Below are 23,602 nucleotides of genomic sequence, written 5' to 3'. Positions count from 1 at the left end.
TCTCAATTGCCTACAGTATATTCTGGAGTAACAGCAATACTTTCAAGTGATATGAAAAATAACTTGATGATAAAAATAATTTAATAAAAAATGTGTGTTGACCTGAATTTCTTTTCTCTTTGAAGTAATTCTCATTTAATGTTGCTCACAGAAACCTGTCCTGTCCAAACACAACAGCTCTCTGAAAGTTGCAGTTCTAAACCAGGATTTGAAGCAAAACAGTGACAAAATGCTTGTTAGAAGTTCAAAGAAAAAAAAAATTCAAAAAAAAATTTTTGTTACAGTTGGACACAATACCTTTATTTTTATTTATTTATTTTTTGAGGTGCTGAGGATCGAACCCAGCACCTCGCACATGTGAGGCGAGTACTCTACCACTGAGCCACCCCCAAATTTTATGTTTTTAGAAAGAGACTAAAAGGAAGCATGCCAAAGGAATAGCCTGGAATTATTTGTTATATTTTTCTTTTTTCTGTTTTCATTCTTCCTATAATTTGGGAGAATTTTTTTCAAACAACAATAACAAAAAGACAAACTGTAGTTTTGTATTTTTAATGGGTTTGATTTATCCTGGATCACCCTGTACTTGGAGATACAAACCTCTGACTTGTAAAAAATATATGCTTTAAACTCGCAATAGCTTATCAGAAACTATCATTGCTTCTGATAATATCTCTGCCCTAAAAGAAAAATCTTGGAGCAGCACAGTACGTGCTGAGATAGACATCCTGAGAGCAGTGAACAGCGAGATCATTAATTAAATGATGAGCACACCTGAATTTTTGGTAAGTATGACCCACAGCATATGGTGAAATCCTGCGTCCCTAGAGAGTGTCTCATCCTTACTAAACTTACTGGAATGAGCATTTAGTCCATATAAAGCAAGGTGCCATCAATCAGGGGAAAGCTGCCAATCCCGTCAGGCCTGCCTGCATTCCTTTTCCTCTGAGATTCCTTAGTTGAAGAGGGTTCATCCTTGGGGAATGTTTTAACACCCTTTGGAATCAGTGCCAAAAGCCAAGGCTTTGACAGCTTGATAAAACCTTATTTTATCCTGAGATGTAGAAAAATCTGCCTCTGAGAGGGGCTCAGTTATCAAAGGCAATGCTACGTAGCAGCCATAAGTTAACTGGCAGGTCTTGGGGATGAGAGCCCCGTTGAACTTGCTGGGAAGTTTAAGAGCAAGAGTGCAGATTTCTGAGGGAGGCCCCAGAAATTCTGAAGCACCGCAGGTAGCTTCCCAGCTGGACCAAGGGCAGGAGACTGGAATTCACGCTTAGTTTTTGCCTGGGGAGGGAGAAAATGCGAGATGTTGATGAGATAGTGCAACCGATGCTGCAAATGAGAAGAATTCGGCACATCAGTGCTGAGAGGGGAGGAACTGGAAAGAGCAGCCAGGGAGTCTGGGGATGTACTGAGGCCACCGCCATTCTCTTCCTGGGACTCTCTCTGAAGTCAGGGGATGCTGGGAGCATGTGTGTTGGGAGTGATGGCTGGGATAGGACTCAGGGTGAGCTGGCCCTGTGGTGGTGCCATTTCCCCAGACATCCATGGCTCCTCTCCCTGCTCAGTCAGCAGGTGCTCCATGACCTCTCTCTGCCTGGTGCTCTGCTGGCCACAGGACAACGCCACTCTCAGACTACAGAGGTAAAGTCAAACATTGACTGACTTTTGACTGATTCCTATTGTTAGGAGGAAGATCAGCTCTGAAGAAGTAATGCATGGTTTCATGTTTCTGTAATCTTTGTCTGTAATGTAAAGACATTTCTCATTTCACACAGTTTTACCCTTTTTAATAAAGGCAATTCATTAAGTGTCTAAAAGTGCATTGAATTCTGATGTTATTTATAAGGTTTTTTTTTAACCTGAATTCATTCATTAGGAAAGAAAATCCCAGGTGGAAAGACCTTCTGTTTTGACTGATGTTTTTTAAAAAATATGGTTTCTATATCACTTGCATGACCCTTCTTTTCCATGGGCTGGAATCCATGGATAGTATTAGAAAGATATTTGACCTGTTGAGAGAGATGGAGGATTTTTATTTTGATCCACTAGACATCTAGTTAGTACAAAGAAAACAACCACAAAAAGTTTTGTTTATTTTTGCCTATAAAGGCATCACTGGCAGTTGTTCAACCAAATTATAAGTGTTTTAAAAAATAAAATCTCTGTTTTACTACTTAATCCTCTCTGAAGGAAGGGGGGAAAATCTATTAGTTTCCCAAGACATGAAAACCAATTAACCAATTAAAAAATCATGTTACCTACTGGGGAATGATATTGGCCAAATTACATTCTTATAGCATGTGCATGTACAAGTATGTGACAATGAATCCCATCGTCATGTCTAATTATAATGCACAACAGAAACTTTGGAAAAAGTCACTCTACACTTACAATCTGTAATAGGTTCAGTTTTCACAAAAGCCACTTCTGATCAAAAATAATATGAAAGAGGATTCAAATATCTACTTCCTCCAAAGATGAAGACTATTTTGAGTAATAATCACACATTTCTTGCTTTATGGAAAAATTTGTTCTCATGAGCCCATGGGGACTGGACATGATTTTTAGGGGCCTCCAATGAATGAGCCCTACCCCTGGATATTTTATGCCTGTACCATTGGGACAGCCACACCATCTCAGGATGAGTCCAAGTGACCAAAGTGCAGGGCAGACGTGGTGGTGTCTTTTCTAGGCTGGATCATGAAAGGCATTGTAGTTTTCTCCCTCCCTCCTGCCCCCTCATACACACACACACACACACACACACACACACACACACAGAGGCTTCTTCCCTCCTGGGAAGCCAGCTGCTGAGCTGGGAGGACACTCAGGGCTGCATGGAGAGGCCCCATGGCCAGGTTCCGAGGGCCCTGCCCACAGCATTGTGAATGCCCCTGGAAGCACCTCTTCAGCCCACACCAGCCGTCAGATGATGAGCCCAGGGCTCAACCCCTAACCTGAGTCCCTCAGCTAAGGCCCGCCAGCCTCCCAGCCCACAGAAATTGTGTGAAGTAATAACAGTATGTTGTGTGAAGCTTCTCAGTTTTGGGGTGACTTGTGATGTGACAATAGATAACTAATAGAAGGGACTTTCAAAACTCAAGACTCATGGATTCTGTCATCATGTGTAATGTTCTTTCTGGAGGCTTGGGAAGTTGAAATCTCCCTAGGTCCTCGCACAGGGCATGTGTTCATTGACGTATATCCTGTATACAAATAGATAAAAAATTAGTGGGTACTTTCCTAAATGCTTTTGGAAGTTCAGTTTCCATTTTAAAGGCCACACATATGTATTTAAGGGAAGATTCAAAAACACCTATGATTCTAACACCTGAAGTACTTCCCTTTATTTCTTTCAGGATGTTTGTCAAGAGGCTGTGACCATGCACTGTCCACCATGTGTTCATCCAACCAAATCCAGCTTTTAAAAAATAACAAAGCCACTAACATACCCTGCTTGTCCTGGCCACTGGGCTCTGCTCAGAGTGACAGTCCTCAGAGAAGTCAGAGGCAACTGTGTTCTGAGTCTGCAGAGGTCTGAGGAGTACCTGGGGTTGAAGCCAGGCCCTGGCAGGGAGTGACCAGTGCCCGAGGAGCCAGACACATGGACGGTGATTTATTCCAACCAGCAGTTGTCCTCTGTGCATCTTCTTTTCATCTTCCATCCCAGGGTGTGGGGAAGGGCCCTCCTCCGCCCCTTTAACAACTCAGGTTTCTATCTACAATTCCTGACCATGCAGTTATACCAGAAGCACTGTATTCTTTTTCTTAACAGTGCCTAAAAAGTTATGTAAGTTTCAGGATCTAAAACCTGGAGATACTTCTTGGTCTCCAAATTGCAAAAAATTGCAACTTCCTCAGCTCTATACAATGAACATTATTTGTTATTTGCTAGTCTCATTCATCAAGTTAGTGGGAATTTCAGAGCCTTAAAAGTACAGAATTAGAGGATTCGAAGTTGCTCAGTGTGTTCCAGCTGGTTGTATGTAACTGTCTGGGCTGCTTCATCAGGATCCAGAGGAGAGACCACCTCTTGTGCTCCCAGAACCTAGTCCATCCACTGTAGGACACTTTTAGAAGAAAATGGCTGTTCCTCCAGTTGTCCTCTGCAATTCCTCAATTAAGGAAGACCCAAATAAATTTAACTTAATGAACTCAACACCTCTGAACAAAAAAGGAATGAAAAATACATGGTACGAAGCAGGGGATAACCAGCCAACTCTGAAAGATGGCGCTGCACTCTGAAGGTGTGCTCATTTTGCCCATCAATCAGAAGAGTCTGTTCTTTTTAAGTGCTTTTTGAAATATTGGGTGACATCCCTGCCTGCTCAGCTGTCGGGATGCACTGTGTGGATGTCCCTTGGAGTGCCCCTCTGTGGGTGTGCTGCAGAGTGACGGTCCCAGCTGTGGCATGTGCTCTGGACCCTCTATGCTGTCCATGATGAGCCTTGTGCCTTGGGGCTGCTCCGGGCCAGCGACTGAACAACGGGAGGAGGCTAGGCCCAGCCCGCCTGGCTGGACGCCCTGACGGGCATCCTCCCTGGGGACGCTCCCTCTAGTCACGCAGCCTTTGCAGGGCTGCTCTGGGTTCTGAGGGTCTTCCTAGTGGTACTTTCCTGCCCTCCCTCTGGACACAGGTGGCAGAGCTGACCCACACGATCCCTGCCCTGCCGGCTCCAGCTCCCTCAGTTTTCACCTTTCCTCGGCTTGGCCCCAGCAGTGCCTGGCCTCGCAGTTCCCCTGTCAGCAGCTGCTTCTCTGGGCATCTGAGTGGACCTGTGCCCACTGCTCACAGTGAACCTCCAAGAAGCTTTGTTAAGAAGCCCCCGTCCCAGCCCCGCCTGGATGCCCCCTCTCCAGTTCTCTCATGGACATCCGTGTCCCCAAAACAATGTGTTGATGCCAGTTGTTTATATTTTATTATTCAAATTGTTAGTTGTCATTATACTTCACCACATGCATACATATGTAAGTACAAGAAACATCTTGGCCATTTACTGCCACATGTTTATGTCATATCTTTCCTCTTTAGCCACGGAGAGACAACTGACATAGAATAGACTGCAAACAGCATGACAAGCTCTGACATTATGTGCCCCGTGAAACTGTCACCACAATCATGATGGCATACCCCTCCTCGTTTCCTCACACCCCTTTATCATGCCCCTTTCTACCTCCACACGCTCCCTGATCTGTTTTCTGTCACCACAGATTAGCTTTCACTTCCCTAGACTTTCATATAAGTGTACTAATATAGATGATACTATGTAACAACAAACATGCTAATACCCCAGTAACGTATCAGGATATGCTAGTAACACACATAATACTTGTGATACGTATCTTATCAATATGTTAGTTGGATAAGTATATGTATAAAGTGCCTACTATTTTTCTGACTTCTTTCACTTGGGGTAGTTGATTTGCGATTCGTCCACAGTTTTGTGGCTCTAGAGAGCCCATTCTCTTTTACTGCTAGGTCGTGCATTCCCCTGCAGAAGAGTTAGCACAATTTGCTAATCAATTCACCTTTTCCTGTCTGATTTTCAGATCTTATTTGGCTTTACTTGTGATTCTAGCACCAGGCAGCACCCTGGAGCAGGGGTGGTTGTGAATGCCCCGAGCCACTCACCTTTTGATGGACATTAGGGCTATTTCCAGCAGGGACTATTACAAATGAAATCGCCATGGATGTTTGGATAAAAGTGTTTCTGTGGATGTGTATTTCTTTCTCTTCCTTCTCTCAGTGATTATCGTTCTTTGTTGCCCATGTGCAGAGTCTGAGTGCCTTTGTTTCGTATCTACCTGGGGTTTAAGCTGTGTCAGGCAGGCTGGTAAATCCTACCCAGCCCTGTTTGATGGAGTGTGGAAGTACCGCAGGCCTCTTGAACTTACCACACTCTTCCTGCCACTCTGTATGGAGTGTGAGACTCTCCAGCACACCTCCGTTTTTCCCTAGCCTTTGCTTTTACCTGATTTAAATCCCTCAGTACATTATTTTATTATTTCTCTATTTAATAATTTTAGACATTATCTGTTGATTTCTCTGATGTTGGATATGGATTTAGCTCACTTATTTTCATCTTCCAACCCTGGTCTTCCTTTCCTCCATGTCCCCATAACTTTTTAGGACTATTTCCAGACCTCTTCTGTAACTTACATTGTAAGTCTATACAACCCACTCGTATTCTTAATGCACAATTCCGCCAACCCCGGCAGTGCCTCTTGATCCTCCTGTTTGTGAAAGTATGAATGTCCTAACCCTTTTCTCTATTTTCCTTATCCTTATCAAATGACTAATTTTAACATATGTTGTCAAGAAAGAACACCTTGTTCTGCCACCAGACCCATGTTTTTTCTTTTGCCTGGTCTGACGGTGGTGCTAAGACCTGAAAGGTGACCAGCTGCCGGGTAAAGATGGTCACATTGTAAAGATGTGGTTACAGATCTCTTTTTCACAGTCTTTTTCTTAGAATTTTTGATTGTCTCCCCTTCTCCATCCCACTTCTTTTATTGGTGCTTTTTTTTTTTTTTTTGCATCTTGATAATCCAGCTTCTTAGTATCAAATGTGTAGGCTCTTTTTTATGCATGTTTGTTCTCTTCCCAGACACCTGACTTTGAAGCTTTTATTCTACCAACTCCAAACTGAACTGTGCTCTTTAGACCTGGTGACAAGTTATTGGAGTAGGTAATTATTCCATGGTTTCTCCTGATAAGCTTAATTTTTTTCCCTGAACTCTACATTTTTCTCTTTTTTGGTTTACTCTCCTGTTTTGCTGAAACACATTCTTGAATCATTCATACAGAGCATATAAGTGGGGAATTTACTAAGTCTTTCCATGACTTAGAGTAATTATTGTACTGTTTAATTTCATCGATAATTTGAGTTTTGAATTTTTCATTTAAACTTTCTCCCTCAGAAATTTGAAGCTAGTGTTCCATTGTCTTCTAGCACAAACTATGCATGAAGAGAATTTGGGTACAATATGATTTTTGAAAGATAATTTATTTTTTTCTCCATTTGAACCCTTTCTGGATTTAAAGAAAACCTTTGATATTCTGAAATTTCACCATTTCGTGATGCACTTTATGGTGACTCATAAATAATCTTCATATTTAAAAAAGATTCCCTCTGAGAATGCTGATGTTAAAATGTCATTTTCTAGTAAGCATTTTAAAAATGTGTAAGTTTGTGTTTATTTTTCATAGAGAACAACTGTGGACATGTCCATGGACATATATTTCTCAAGTGCTGGCAGTTTTAAAATCTACAAGAGACATTCTTTTTCTTCTTGGTAGAGTGCAACTATTTTCTATATGAGCTGAGTTTTCAAAATATGGAGTCCATGTGTGCAAAATATGCAGTTCTTCACTGATCAGCTGCCGCATTGAATTAGCTGTAGTGAAAGTTTTTTTCTCTTCTTTCAAAAATTTGGTAGGGCCTTTCTTTTATTGCATATTTATATCCTGTGAGTTAGTTGATGATCTGAGGCCAAGTGACCTGTGCTAAGATAATGTGTGACTAGAGCCCAAATGGGCCCACTGAGCAGGCAGGTCAGAAGCCCTGCAAGTGTTTAGAAACCGCTGGGCTTTCAGAGAGAGCTTGGATGTGGGCTGTGGGCGGTGGGTGGGGAGGGAGAAGAGCCCCACTAACTGGTGGCATGCTCTCAGCATCTGCATTTCTCTAGATGACTAGTTATGCCGATTGGGAACCTGCACGGAGATGCTATCCGTGCTTGTTTCTGGCTTCTGGATATGAAGTGTTCTCTTTCCTTTTATTAAAAAGTACCTATCTTGGGGCTGGGGTTGTAGCTCAGTGGCAGAATGCTTGCCTCGCACGCGTGAGGCACTGGGTTCTTCAATCCTCAGCACCACATAAAAGTAAATAAATAAAATAAAGGTATTTTAAAAAACACATATCTTCATTTCTAAATATTTTTACAGTGAACATGATTACTTACGCAGTAATGATTTATTGTTAAAGTGTATCTATAAAGCTTTTTTTCTGAATCTTCATTTATTATATTGAAAGTAGCAAAAATCACAAGTAAAATAAATTAAAACAAGAATTTCAAATCGAGAGCACCAAATATATCACCTAAGAGGAACAGATGACGACTCTGAGGTTGAGAGCACCAAGTAAGCAATGGGAAGGGAGGGGGTGGGCGAGAGGAGGCAGGGAGGCCAGGAGTGGGACGGGCCTCTGCCGGCCTCTCCTGCCTTCTCAGCTCTGGAGGGCATCAGGGTCACGTGCCTCCATGACCAATGGCCAGCGTTACTCAGAGCCGGTCACAGGTTGGGGGGCACGGGCCTCCCCCACGGCCAGCAGTCCTCAGGTCCCCCGAGGGCCTCTGCTGGGAGCAGGCCTTTGGGAGGAGCCGCCTCCCCTCGCGAGGACACACCCATCTGTAGGCCTGCAGGTGCCGGACCCTCTGAAATCTTCACAGGTCAGGCTCTGCAGATGAAAGCAGCGCATGGAGCACAGCAGCCAGCCACCTGCAAGACCCGCGAGGGACTTGGACTCCCTCGCTCTCAAGAGAACGTGCAACGCGAAGGCACGAAGGTAGCGCCCAAGGGACAGTTCTCGGTGAAGTCCCCGTTACAGTCAGGTGTGGAGTGGCCTTTTGCCCCAATGCAGCCACGTTCGGAGGCAGGACCTGGGGGTGCTTGGATCACCAGGGCTCTGGCCTCACCAGCGGAATAATCCATGGGGTTCAGGGGTCCTCACCTGAATGCGGAGGGGGAGGCGGGGGACAAAAGGAGGCAGGCCAGCGGAGGAAGTAGGCCAGTGGGAGGCTGCCCTGGAATGGTGTGTCTCGTCCCCAGTCCCTGGGCCTCCTGGTGCATGAGGGTAGCGGCTCTGCTCTACCCTTACTCCGGTGGCCGGATGCCCGCCTCACCAAAGGCTCAAAGCCATGAGGCCAAGTGGCCCTGGACTGAAACTCGGAAACCATGAGCAGAACAAACCTTTCCTTCCTTAAGTTGGTTTTCTCGGGCATTTTGTCACAGCAATGAAGAATTAGCAAACCCATGATTCAGGGATTTGCATCCATGGGCGTTTTTGGGAAACAGGTATCCTTATAAATATCCAGTGGCTTATTGGGCTTTATTTTAGACTGTTTGAGTCACACAATGATCAACTGGCCTTAGAGACTTATTTTAACTTTCTAAGTCTGGAGTATTAAAGAAGACTTTAAAACTAATCCCCAACTTTAAGGGAGGTCGAATTTCAGAATTGCAAAGTTCAAACCACAATCTTTTATTGTACATTTTATTTAGTGATTGTTGCTAAAAATGAATTAATAACACCTAATCACAAATCGAAGGACAAATGCTAACTCCAGTGTGTCTCTCAATATATGACATACCACTCAAACAGAGTCATTTTTAAGCTTGAGATTGGTACTGTGCTTTGCCACCACTTATCCCACCTTCTTTTATATTATTGGCCATATTAAAGTAGAAAAGTATATGATAATCTCAATAAATGTAAGAAAAGCATTGAAAAATATCAATTTTTTAAAAGAATCTGCTCATTAAAATACTTATCTTGATAATGTACATCTCCTTAAAGATTTCAACCATCTTGAATCTATAATAAAATTATATAGATTCACTCCAAACTTTTAAAAAAATGTACCTTTTCCTTTCTTTCTAGTCTCAGCTGTAACTGTGAATAAATATTATAAAAATGAAAAGAAAAAAAAAGAAAGAACTGAAGCTTCTCTAATTTGCTGTGTTAGGAGATTAGGACCTGCAACCCCCCACTCTTCCCAGCCCTCCCTCTAAACATCTCCACCAACAGCATACTTTCTACTGACTAGTTTTTAAGGGTGTCACCTTACCATCTTGGCATAACAGGTTTTGGAGAGCATCCTAATGCTACCTGTGTTTGAGTGCTCACAGCGTGTCGGGCACTGTGCAAACACTTTACATGTATGAACTCATTTCCTCCTTACAACAGCCTGTGGTCAAGTCCAATAGGTGTTGTGGGTAAAAGTATGCCCCCCCCAAGAGATATGTTGGAGTCCTAACCCCCAGAACCTCAGAATGTCACCTTGTCTGCAGAGACAGCCTCTCTAGGGGTAATCAAGTTACAATAAGGCCATTAAGGTGGCCCTAATAGCTAGTGTCCTTAGAAAGAGAGGAAATCTGGACACAGATACAGACTTACTCAGGGAGAAGACACCACCTACAAGCCCGAGAGAGAGACCTGGGCAGCTGCTTTCCTCACAGCCCCTGGGAGGGACCACCCTGCCTGTACCTGCACTCAGACTTCAGTCTCCAGACAGTAGGTTTCTGGGGCACAAATCACAGCACTGTTGCACATTTATTTAATAATACTAATTTATGGTTTCTCCCATTAACACATGAGGAACTTGAGGTCCGGGAGGCTTAAATGCAAATGAACCTGAGCAGTCTGGCTCCAGTGTCTGCTCTCCTACCTGGCCAAGGTGTCTGACCTCCCTCAGGTCCACTGCTATAGACACTGCTGGGCTCCCACCTTCCCGACAGGTGGTGCAGGGCCAGGGTATGATGGACCATTGACTGAGGTGTGTAGAACAGAACAATAAAGTGACAACCAGACCCTGATTGACAGGCTGAGCCTCGTGGTGGGCATTTGTGAGCAGGGCCTCACACCCAGAACGGGTCCTGTGAGAAGGACACTACTCTGGTCTCTGAGATTCCACGCCAGAGAAGGGGAACATGCTCTTCATGCCCCTTCAGCGAGGAGAGACGAGGAAGAGGCACAGACCTTTGTGGAAAAGACCCCGTGGAGGAGGCAGCCTTTGCCTTGGGATTTGATAAGTGGAAACATGTAGTGGGTGAGAACATAGTGAGAGCTTTAGGAGCAGGTTTGCTTTGGTGGACGCAGATGCGCGTGGACATTAGCAGCTCTGATGTGAGAACACAGGGTGGAGGTGCTTGGTGATGCTACTTCCATCCAATGATGGACAGCCATGGACGGCAGGTGCTCCTCACTCCTTGGCGCTGTCCAGAGGCCTTGGGCTTGAGCTAGACAAGCTGCGTGGCCCACAGGAAAGTCTAGGGAGCCTTAATCACTTCCAAGGGTAACTGAATCCGCTTGGCTGGCTCTGGGACCTGTGGGGGAGGCTGGTGGAAGTCTCAGGGCCAGGGTCACACAGAAGCTGAGGTGGCACACTGTCTTTCCTAGGACAGGTCTGGATCAAAAGATCAATTGTTTGACCTTTACAGTATTGGCGGATGCTGAAAATCAATAGTTTTCTTATAATATTCAGAATTTCTGTCTTATCTTAAAAAAAAAAAGAAAGAAAGAAAGAAAGAAAGCCAAAAGACTTGGTACTACTGGGCAGCGTTCCTACAGGGTCAGCCACATTGCTTCTTACCAGGACCCAAATCCACAGTCCATATGATTTAGCCATCTCTTTTCCAGGTGGTGACCCAGGGACCCCGACTTCTCTTCTGACTCTGCTGTTCATTCCATGGCTCCTAAGTTCTCCCTGGTGTCTTCTGTACTTCAGTTGGTGGCTCCTAAGTTCTCCCTGGTGTCTTCTGTACTTCAGTTGGTGGAATGGGCGTGTGCAGCTGGGTGAGGACCTCAGGAACCAGGCCTGGATAGCTTTCCTCCCTGTGCACACCTTTCTCTGTCAGACGGACCGGGCCCTCAGCCCCGCCCGTTGGAAGGAAAGCTGGGAACTGTGGTCTGGCAGGAAGGAAAGGAAACCTTTGTTACTCAGATCTGGAGTGAGGCCTGCTTAGAAATAGTGGGCCATGGTAGTGCTTAAGATAATAGAACCTTAAAAGATATTCTACTGCCCGTGTAACTAAGAAGAACCAACTGAAAAACAAACAAATAAAAAGAACTTTAAAAGAGACCAAAATACAGTGGCTTAAATGAAGTAAGAGTTTGTTTCTCTCTTCCATAAAAATCCAAGTGGAGGGGGGGGTCCTAGAATTCAGGGCAGTTCTAATGCTGAGGCCACACAGGAACCTAGGCTGCTGGCCCTGGTCCCTGGGACTGAAGATGATGGGTCACCATCGCCACCATGGGAAGAAGGAGGAGGAACTGGGGGGCGTGACCTCATAGTTGATCCCACCCCTTCCTTCTACTCCCACTCCATTAGCCGGAATACAACCCTACAGCCCACAAAGCCCCAGGGAAGCCTGGGAACAGTGCCCTTTTTCTGGGCAGCCATGTGCCCAGCTGTAACTTGGGAGGTCAGTCACTGGGAGGACGGTAGGAGGGACAGTTATCAGCAGCCCACAGCCACTTACTATTTGTGTAGCTCTGGAAAAGAACGACTGCCTCTGTGCCCTGGTGTGTCTACTGCCTTCCTGTGTGTGTTAGGGTGTTAGTGTAGCGTGACAGAAAGCCTACCCATGGCAGATTAAAGAAATAGGAGCTTAGTTTCCTGGGATAGCAAGAGTTCTGCGGGTAGGTTGCTCACCAGGCTGTTGAACTTCAGTTTATTGTGGTTCTGGCTCTTCCCTCGTGGTCCTGTTAACTGGAACCATCACGTCCAAATTCAGGAAGAGAAGGGCTGGGGGTATGGCTCAGTGGTAGAGTGCTCGCCTAGCACACGCAAGGCCCTGGGCTCAGTCCCCAGCACCACGAACAATAACAACAAACCCAAATGCAGGAAGAGAGGAAGGAGGAAGAGGAACAGTGTGTATCTTTCACCTTATCAGGAAGAGCAAACACCTGCCCAAGCCCCCAGGCTTTCAGTGATGAAGACCTGTTTTCCCAAGAGTTGTGTGGTCATCTGACCTCAGATTCCCTGCCTGTTGTTGGGATCTGTTCCGTGGGGGTTGTGAGGATCATTAGCATGCCTGGGACACCACCTGACCTGACACGCACCCCACAGAGGGAAGGGATTCTTATTCAAGGCAGGAGAGGTTGGGCCGGTATGTGTTGGAATCTGGGCTCCAAAGCCATGTGACTTCGGTCGACTACCTCTTTGAGCTTGTTTCCTCATCTTTTGAGACATGAGCTCTTTATAGGGCTGTTGTGAGGAGTAAGTGGACCGATATGCACCAAGCACCTGGCTCAGGAAGCTCTCCTTTCAGCATTTAAGCAGGAGCCACCCTGAACTTACTTGGGGAGAGATGTAGAGATGCTGGGTCCATGTTGCTGAGCCGGCGATTCCGAGCTCAGCCGTGAGGGCTGGGGCTATGAGCCATGAGGCATAGGGAAAACAGCCATCCGAAGGCGGGTAGGAAGGCCAAGCCTGGTAAGGCCGGCAAAGGGAGCTTCCCCTAGGAGCAGCTCACCTTCTTAATCAGCTCTGGACAGAAACAGCTGCCAGAGTTTGAACAGCTGCCCCCGGGGAGGGCAGGACGGAACAGAGATGTTTCTCAGCTGCATAGCAGTGCTGAGTCTGATGGCCTGGAGGTGTCAGCAGACTCTGACACCCCGTCAGCGCTGCCCTAGCCACCAGTTCTCAGGGCAGTGGAGGACCCAGGTGGGCTGTGTGGCTGTGGTGGGGTACGAGACGTGTCCGGTGGCATTGGGCTGCCTGTAAAGTGTTTGTTTCCTGGGAGCAACTACAGGATCCCTAACTCCCACGGCTCCTGGGGGCTTATTGGGGAAGGAGAGACGGAGGACGTAAAAGATCAAGAAGCTCAGTGTTCACTGCATTCAGTCTGCTCCCTGTCTCTCTCTCTCTCCTTTCCTTCTCTCCTTCCTCTCTTTCCTTCTTGGGCAATAGCTTTATTGAGATAGGATTTATGGACTATAAAATTTACACATTTGCACAATTCAGTAGTATTCTCAGAGTTGTGACCATCACACTATCTAATTCCAGAACATTTTCATCACCCCCAAAGAAAGCCTGGATCCATTACCAGCTCCCCACATTCTGCCTTCCTGCAGCCTCTGGAAGCCACTAATCTATTTTCTGTCTCTCTGGATTGGCGTGTTCTGACATGTCCTACTGATGAAATCCTGCAGTACAGGGTCTTTTACGACTGGCTTCTTTCACTTAGCGGGTTTTCAAGGCCTGCCATGCCACAACATAGCAATACTCATGTTTTTTATGGAATAACATAATTTCCCCTGGCATGGGTATACCATGCCGAATTTATTGGCTCCCCAGTGGCTGGACACTTGGGCTCTGCCTGGTAGTTTTGATGAATGACACTGCTGGGAACACACTGGTGGGTGGGTTTTCCTTCTGGTGGGTACGTGCTGAGTGGTACAGTCATTCTGTTTTGCCTTTGACAAACTGGCACATGGTTTTCCATAGTGGCCCTGCTGTTCTGCCCGCCCTCTCCAGTCCCCTTCTTATTGCCTTTTTGTCCTGGGTGATGTGCGGAGACCTTGCCTTGTGTGTTTTGCTTTGCATTTCCTAATGACTAATGATGCTGAGCACCCCAACTTCTCTTCAGAGTTAGCCGAGGGGCTCTTTTCATTGGAAACACTGTGAAGATCACAAGCTTTGTGGGGATATGAGGGGGAAAGTGCCCTGCCACGTCCCCAGATGGCTGTGGGGGAGAGACAGAGCTTGTGTTTGTTGTTTAGAGAAGGACTGAGAAGAGTTGGGAAGGGGTTTCCGAAGCCTCTGGCCACGCTGGTCTTCTAGTCGGAGTTGCAGAGACTTTTCCACCTCTCCCTGGGGGTAGGGGGGTGGGGGGGTCCCCTCTCTCGTCAAGGCTGCGCAGCAAGGTGATCTGTTAACGTGGCCAGCACTCTGTGGGTTAAGCTGCTCCACGGCACTGCCCAGCAAAGGTCTGTGAACAAGGTCAGAGGTCTATCAAGTGCCATCGAACGCCTTGGGCACTGGGACCTGCCTGCAGAGCTCTGGCTCCAGCAACCTGCTCAGTGCCCCCTCTCTCTGCTTGGGGATATCATTAAAAACCCCACATTGCTGAAACCAAGTGAGCCCAGAGTTTCATGCCTTCTCCATGGAACTGGATGGAACTGCTTCGTTCTCCTTGTACCTGGACACCAAGGTCATAAAGAGGCTGCCCCAAGCCCCAGGGAATGGGAGGAAACGAGCTATTCACCTTGTGTGCACTGCTTTTTTTTTTTTTTTTAAAGCACCAAATTCGCCTCCATCTCCTCCCTAACAATTCCCACGTGTTCTCCCCACAACCACAAATCAAGGTAGTGGATCTGGGATCTGATGAAATCTTGCCTCAAGTGCTTGTGACAAGGAATCTTCTCTGGGCTGCTTCAGGGAACCAGGGAGGGAGAAAACCTCCCGCTCTGCTGTGCAGCAAAGATGGGAAACTGGGAATGCCTCCCCGGCTCCCCAGCTTCCAGGGGGAGGAGGCCCAGGAAGAAGCCACAGTTCGCCACTCTGCAAAAGTCCTTTGAAGCGGGAGGCCTGTGTTCCCTGGAAGGGACTGCTTTAAGCAGCCTTCTTAGGACTCCTGGTGCTGGTCAGCAGAGTGGGTGGGAGGGTGGAGGTTGGTTTGCAAGAGGAACGCCAATTTTCTGGTGCTCAGAGGAGCAGGTCACCCTTCGAAATTCCTGGAAATTTATTTCCTCAGAGAAAATTGCTAAGTGGGATCTGGTTTTCAGATATTCTGAATACTCCAGATTCTGGACAACTTTCCTAGCACCACTGATGTACTTATCAAAAGTAATGACCGGTAACACATGTCACATGCAGTGTCTGATTTGAGTGAGTTTCCAGCCAGGAAAAACAGGCATTGTGCTCTGTGGGGAAGGGGTGACTCTTTCTCCTGCTTACTGGTCGAGGACAAGGAAGAAAGTTGGAAGGGGATTTGGTGGGAGGAGATTTCTTAAATGTCAAAGATGGACAGGGATCTGTGCACACGCTGCAATTCACAGTCCAAGGATTCCCCAGTGTACCCTGGTGTGATCTGAGATCACATTCACTTGTGGTGAAGAAAAGAGGACAGAAAAAGTGTTCCTTCCAGAGGGTTCTTGGGTGGGTGGGAGGTCAGGTAGAGAAAGAAAGGACAGTAGTATCGCAAGAACATATCTGTGTTCTTAATTTATTTTTCTCTTCTGTGGTGTTGGGGCTTGAACCCAGGGCCTCATGCATGGTAGGCAAGGGCTCCACCACTGAGCCACATCCCAGCCCATATCTATGTTCTGATGACTGGTATTCTGATACAGAAATGGACCTCAAACCAGCACCAATGCCTTAAATTTTTCTAGAATCAAGTATTCATTTTCCATCTAAAATTTTAAAAAATCTTATTTTTTCCAAACGTGCTTCCCAAACACCAACAGTTGACTACTAACATTTCTCCCAAGGGGCAAACAGATGAAAGGGGTGGTATAAGAGGCAGCTGAGGAAATTGGAACCAGTTTGCAATATGAGTCCCAAGATCAGAGTTCTTGGTTATCACTCTATATAACTAGACCTTTTGGATTTTTAGAAACATGCCGATAATTTGCATACAAAGGTTTTTAATTCATCAAACTCACCTTGTTCACTTGCTGGAGGGACTCCATAGTCTCACTAAAGTTAATGAGATCTTAGACTGAAAATTGCAGTGTGTTTAACATATTTGTAGCACTTAGCAGAACCCTGTGGGAGGTTAGAATGCTGTGACTATACTGATTATTGAAAAGCAAAGCTATTTACATGCCAAAGTGGATATGAAAGCATTCCTCTTCATGAATAAGAAAATAAATACACAATATTCTCAAAGAGGTTGTATAATCACGTGGTAAAGGATTGTTTTGATAAGTGTGGAGACATTAATGACTGTGTTATTATCTTCTATTGAAATCCAAACCATTTTATTTTGCAAGTGAGATTTGGATTGTTTCACGAATTTTCGTAATTGCCAATGTATACTTAAACATCAAAAAAAGTTCTGTGAAATTGCTTGTATGTGTCCATCAGAAATATAATCAGTGATCATAGCTTCAAGACCCAAAGGAGGATATGCCGCCCACCAAAGTCTGCCATTCACAGTGCATGAACTGCTGGAGTGCCTACTGTGGGCTGAGTACCATACTACTCTCTGGGTATATGACGATCTACTAGAGAATCACACCTAGAGATCATACAGAATATCTAAAATGTCAGCTGCCTCAGAAAATCCCTATTGAAAGCTGCAATCATAAACCACAATCAGTTGGATACTACTGTTTCTGAATTTAATTGGGAATTTTCTTCATATGCTAATAATGTCAGTATTTGCACACAGGCTTCTACACAGGGTATAGAAGGCACAGGGCACAGGGCACAGGTTGTGGTTTATGGGCCTTCGTCATAAGCCTGCAATTTAGAAGTGGCTTACATTCCAGGAGTTTGTTTACAAGTTACTTGTTAAGTGGTTGGTTTCCAAAGCCAATCAGCAAAAGTCTACTTAGCCTATAAAGAGGCTGAAACAAAGCACTGGTCTTATAATTAAAACTAAACACAGGTTACATGACATTGGTGAGGTTGAGGGCATTCAGCGTCCCCCTGGGGGTCACAGGAGCACATCCTCCTAGCAGCAGTGTGGATTCGTGAGTGGGGACGTTTCCCTAATTCCAAGGGAGCCGAGGGTGACCTTGCCAAGGCAGGAGCAGGTCCAGGCGTTGCGTGGCCTGAAGGGCACATTGCTCAGGGCCTCTTTAAGAGGAAGAAGTCACAGTCTGGATATGAAGTTTGGACACGGGACCTTGGAAGGGGCCTGTGCAGAGTGGGACGCCTAAACCTGAAGCTTCCTTAGCATTCCACCAAATCCCTCTCTGCAGCTATGACAGGGTCAGGCCAGGGGCCATGACTGATGGCCGGGAGCTTCCACAGAGGAAAGGAAGACACGCAGGGAGCAGCTGAAGGACTGGCGGGGGGCAGACACAGGGACCGAGACAGAGCCAATGTAGGAATGGGATGTTCCACAGTTGGGTGCTGTTCCTGTGTCACCCTGTCCCTTAACAGTTGAGGTAAGGGCATGTTGCTGCGGGGAGAGGGCTTTTGGGTTGGAAGGCAGGGCATATCTGGGATAGCATTTGGATCAGGAGAGGATGAGTGGGACTGGTCCAAAGTGAAGGGTCAGGCTGGGGACAGATTCTACGGCTGACGTGGGTGAACTGCAGGGTTCCATCTTGTGGCAAGGAGGGGGTGAAGGACGAAGCCTGCGGCAGGAAAGAGGCCAGGGAAGAAGGGAGGCTGGTTCTCACCTGCTGCAGATGGGGAAAGACGTCCCGGTGCAGGAGCATCAAGAAGGGGCGGGTCCTGTGGGGTCCAAAAGGGCAGTAGCATAGGGGCCATGCCTCAATCCGAAGCCACAAGTGAGACCCAGCCTGTAATTATGAAGAATGATAACACTTGAGCCAGGCCAGAGCATGACCTGGATACATATCAACTGAGAAAACCCAATAATTTCCAACGAATTAAAATAATCTGTAGGCAGACCCACAGGAACCTATCATTGGGGTGGTTAAACTTCAGTGAGCATCCTGTGGTGACAAGAGGTAGACCGAGATCATGAAATAAAGGTCACTAGCTCGGTGCGGCGTAATTGTCCTTAGGAACAAGAGAAAGGGCTCTGGATTTCTTAACATGTGAGCAGCTTGAAACAAAGCCAGCAGCTGGAGTGGTGAGTCCGCTCTGGAGACCCCACATTCCCCCGTAAGGTGCAGACCCTTCACCACAGTTCTTGTCGGAGAGGGAGTCAGGGGGTGAACCTCCTCCAACAGCTCACCTGTGGCCTCACGTGGGCCCAGGCCAGCATCTCCAGGAGTCGGCCAGAGGGATTTCCACGTAATGCTCTATGCGTTCTGTTCTGAAGGTGTTGCAATGCTGTGAGGCCAAGCCCTTGCAAAACACAGTGTCCTTTAAAAAACCGTCTATAGCACTGGGAGATGCCGAAAATAGTGCTCCTGGAATACAGGGCCGGATGCAAGAAGCGATCCTACAGCTGTGTGTCCACCGCTCCATGGTCTGGATCTAAGACAGTGTTATACGGAGGAGCTCTGAGAGTCTAATCCTGGGCTAGGGTGTTCCAAATCAGGACCCAGAGTGTGGGGTGTATCCATCTGACTCTCAGGTCAGAAAAACAGAACACGGTCCAGGATTTTCCGATGGAGGTGATTGGCATGGAGACTTGCTTACCTATGAAATGGAGGAGCTGAGAAGCCAAACAGAGGCTAGAGAGGAATTCCAGAGACTGGCACCAACAGGAGCATCTGCCAAAGTGGACAGGAGGACCAACAAGGGGCATGTGGCTCAGAAACATGGCCATCCAGTGGGAACCAAGCCCTAGCACAGACTTCCCAGTGGGAGCAAGGAGACCACAGGGGGGACCTAACAGGTGCTGGGAAAAACAAGGGGCACAGACAGAATCACACCCTCCTTTCCTCTTCCCACCCCTCACTCCAGTGCCCTGTCTCCCCTTGGCCACACCTAGCAGGAGACCGGAGTCCACAGCATCCTGGAAAACATGGTTCTCTAGCAGAATACTGGCTGCCTGGGAGGGTACACTGCAGGGGACTGCGCGTGACCAAAAGTTTGAACTTTGTAAAATGCAAAATGTCACCCAATCACCTTGGAACTGACAGCCCCTATGTGATCAACCTGTATTATTTCTATAAGCTGATTAGAAAGTATTACTGCATCATCACTGAAATTCCTGAACTTCACTTTCATGATTTTTTTGATAAAAACGTTTGGCGAGGGCTGAGGTTGTGGCTCAGCAATAGAGCGCTCGCCTAGCACGTGCGAGGCCCTTGCTGGGTTCAATCCTCAGCACCACGTAAAAATAAAATGAAGATGTTAAAAAAAAAAAAGTGTGTGGTGAATAGGGACACTGGCACACAAAACAGAGTCCGGAGGTTATGAGAGGGTAGTGTTAGCTTCTGCTCACTCCCCACCTGACCACTCGACGTATCTCCGTATTCGTGTCTATTTCCTCATCTTAGTGATATCGATCCTTTTCTCTCTTCACAGAAGTCACAGGATTCCCTATCACAGATGGTAGCATTATACGCTCTTCCTTTGACCTCAACCTAGAACCAATTGGGACTGGCCAGTGTAATGCCAGAGAGAGCTCCTCTGTGGAAATGAAATGGGTGTGCCCAGTGGGTCAGACGTGGGCCCAGGTGAGAAGGGCTGTAAATCATAGGCTTGGAGACACCCAGCGATCAGCCAGTCATGCAAAGAATTCTCCAGGGCAGTAACTCAGCGGAAAGCTTGTCAGCTCTGCTGGAATGATTCAGGGGTTGGGAATGACTCACTGGGACTGGGGTTAAGTAATCTTGGCTTAATCATATCACTTGGAGCAAAGGTAAGTTGAAGGTTTAATTCCTGGCTGCTCAGTATCTCGTTTGGACCTGGGCAGAGTAATTATCAATCTAGTCATAGTGTCCAGGCCAGAAAAGCTGCCCAGATGCAGTGTATGGAGCACCAAGATAATGTCCCCGGGATTAAAGAGCTTGTGTATACACACGTGTCTCTGTACACGCACACGCACAAATACATACATGTATTCACACACATATACCCATATATCCACATGTTCATACAGGGAAGAATAACATAACAGTTTCTCAAATCTCTGGAGCAAACTTTATAGACTTAGAAATGATAGCAGAAATTATGAAAATAGAAGTGAATTGATTATAAGAACATGTTCTGCACATAATAACACAAGATCACAAGAAATACAACACACTGGGAAAATGCTTTTAATGAGGACACGTTAACAGAGCAATGTGCTGTGGCTTGGGCCTGTGATTCCAGTGACCTGGGAGGCCGAGGCAGGAGGGTCACAAGTTCTGGGCTGGGTGGTGGGGGTGTCAGCACCAGAGTGCTTGCCTAGCACGTGCAAGGCCCTGTGTTCAGTCCCCAGAGCTGCAACAACAGCAGAAGAACAGATGAACTTTTGACAAATATTACAGCTGAAGGGATGACGCCTTGATCGTTCAGCAGTCTCAGGAGGCCACCGAGTGTGCTGAGCCTACAAGCTCATGGATTCCATGCTGTGAATGTGTCTGGGCCGCGGTTTCTTCATCTGTAAGGTGGTGATGGTCAGAATACTTACTGGAATTTTCCGAGGTTAGTGTGATATGAATGTCACACACGAGTGATGCTCAGCACTTGGTACGCTGAGGGTGAACGGTGGGATCACACACTAATGTCATTATTGTTTAAAAATCGTGAGATTAAATAAATGGAAAAGCACCTGAACAACTCACTGCAATTAACAAGTTAACATGAGGGAAATATATTCACATTTATAATTTATACATATTGTTCTATTTCTGCCCAAATAGTTGAAGAAATCAGTACTCAGTGCTAATCAGGATGGAGTAGAACTGACTCACTCCTTGTGGCAATAAGATCAGAGCTATCCTTTCGGAAAGAAAATCTGCACTGGGTTTTAAAAGCCACAAAATGTTTAGATTCTTATTTGACAATATTCCTATTTAAACTTTTACTTAAAGAGACAACATCCAATGATATGATATGTCATGCAGTAATTTTTTCTACGCTATTTGTGAAAACTGTATAAAGTCCAAAGCAGCCACATTATTATAAAATAGTTGATTACATTTTGGAGCAAAAATGGAATGTATTTACATCAACACCATTTGACAATTATTAGCAGCAAAATGGCAACTCATATACTATGATTATGAGTCCACATTACACTATAAACCATATAGCAACATTCTTGTTATATAATTTTGTATGTTTTCTCTATATTTAGACCCTTATTAAAAGCCTGGAAGGTAATACATAAAAATGAAAATACTTTTGTTTGGGTGATTCAATTACAAATGATGATTAATTTTTATTTTTAGTCCTTGAAAATTCTTTTTAATTGTTCTCAACATACGAAAGTCATGTATGCTTATTGTTGGATTTTTTTTCCCCCAGGGATTGAACCCAGGGACACTTAATTACTGAGCCACATCCCCAGCCTTTTAAAATTTTTAAATTTATAGACAGGGTCTCGCTGAGTTGCTTAGGGCCTTGCTAAGTTGCTGAGGCTGGCTTTGAACTTGTGATCTTCCTGCCCCGGCCTCCCAGGCTGCTGGTTTACAGGTGTGAGTCACTGTGCCTGGCTTGCTTTTTTTTTTTTTTTTTTAAAAACAACACATTCTCCTGGTAACTAANTTTCTTTTTTTTTTTTTTTTTAAAGTAGACATTGTAAAGTCACCTAGAGCAGAAAGTAAAAGCCCCCAGTCATCCCTTGGCTCTATTTTCTACCCTCCCTCTCTATTCCTACCAAACTGTCCCCTCTGGGAAGCGGTGCCTCAGGAATATGTCTTCCTGATGCCACCCAGGCATCCTGTGCTGTCTGCACAGGTACACTTGCGCAGGTCGCATGCTCGCATAGGTCGCACGCCCGCACAGGTTGCACGCCCGCACAGGTTGCACACGCACGTTTTTCTTGCATCACTGGGATTTCTGCTATTCTGCAGCTTGCTCTTTTTGCTTTATTGATATATTGTCTTTTATTTATTTATTTATTATTAGTTGTTCAAGACAATACAATGATCTTGACATATCATACATTTGATTCAAATAGGGTATAAATTGTCATTTTTCCACGTGTACAGATTGCAGGACCACATTGGTTATACATCCATGTGTATACATACAGCAATCCTAGTGTCAGTTGTATTCTGCTGCCCTCCCTATCCCCCCTCCCCTCCCCTCCCCTCCCATCTCTATTGTCTACCCATACTACTGTGACACTTATCTCTTTTTTTTTCCCTTCCCTTCCCCCTCACACCATCGTATATGTAGGATCATCTTACTATTTTTAACAAGCAGCTTCGAGGTATCACGTAATACAGGCATACCTACATCCACCCTATCTGGGGACGTTTTTTGCATGGCTTCCGATCCTTCTGTGGTTGGAAGCGTGTTGCACTCCTGCATTCTTCGTGAGCGTGTGTGAGGGTCTCCTTAGGACAGAGTTCTAAAATGGAACTGCTGGGTCAAAGATTTACATATTTAAATTTCTGATAGTTACTTTCACACCATATCCTAAAAAGATTTAATGATTTTTATCTGCATGAAAATTATTTTAAAGAAAGTAGTCAAAAGCAAGTCTTGTGAGACTGACATAGCCATAAGCGGAGGTGCCACCCCAAGTGATTTCCTCCCAGAGGGAGGGCATTTAACTCCGTGTCACTCTTCCACACACCCTCCTGACTCCATCCTACCCTCTCCTCTCTAAATTCATGGGATGATCATGTCAGAATACCATTTCGGGGCATGCAGGCTGGTTCGAGCATACTAAAGGTCAGTAACTTCCTGAATCGTTGCATCTTGCCTTCTGTTCATGGGCAGCTGGGCTGGCTGCTGGGGATGCCCACTAAGGGGGCTCGTGTGCCCTGACATTTGTTCTGTGCACTCCCCAGCCCTGTGCTTGGACGCTGGCACCTGGAGAGAACAGCTCTTTCTCGAAGCTCTATAGAGATGCCTGTGGGTCTCAGCTGAGCCTTCATAATGAAAAACTGTGATCATGCATAATTGAAAATTTTCTATCGAACAGATTGTTCAGCCCTCAATGGGGCTTGTCATAGTAAGAGAATGATGAAATTCTATATTTACAATCAGCCCCAAGAGGTAAAGTTTAAGTACAGTTCAACCATTGTTAGGCATTTGGTTTAGTGAAATAAGTCTGGTGAGCCAAGGAACCCAATTATCACTAGATAAAGAATATAACTGAAAACACAGG

This window comes from Marmota marmota, unplaced genomic scaffold, assembly GCF_001458135.2.
Source record: "Marmota marmota marmota unplaced genomic scaffold, marMar, whole genome shotgun sequence".
Lineage (NCBI taxonomy): Eukaryota > Metazoa > Chordata > Mammalia > Rodentia > Sciuridae > Marmota > Marmota marmota.
The sequence above is the reverse complement of the archived record's forward strand: the minus strand, read 5'-3'. Positions refer to the sequence as shown.